Genomic DNA, 203 nt, shown 5'->3' on the forward strand with positions numbered 1-203 from the left:
AAAAGTCCGTTTCCTTCGTCAAATGTATTACTAGTGTTGCTAAAATATTACTTATTTTTTTTTAATTACTTATTTTTTGTAATTAATTTTCTATTAATTATAGAAATATACTAAGAATCATTGATAATAACTTATTATCCAGTATTTTTAATACTGAAAATAAGTAATTATCAATGATTCTTAGTATGATATTTCTATAAGGG

The sequence above is a fragment of the Odontomachus brunneus genome, unplaced genomic scaffold, assembly GCF_010583005.1.
Source record: "Odontomachus brunneus isolate Ranch 3 - 2012 unplaced genomic scaffold, Obru_v1 Obru_scaffold_057, whole genome shotgun sequence".
Classification (NCBI taxonomy): domain Eukaryota; kingdom Metazoa; phylum Arthropoda; class Insecta; order Hymenoptera; family Formicidae; genus Odontomachus; species Odontomachus brunneus.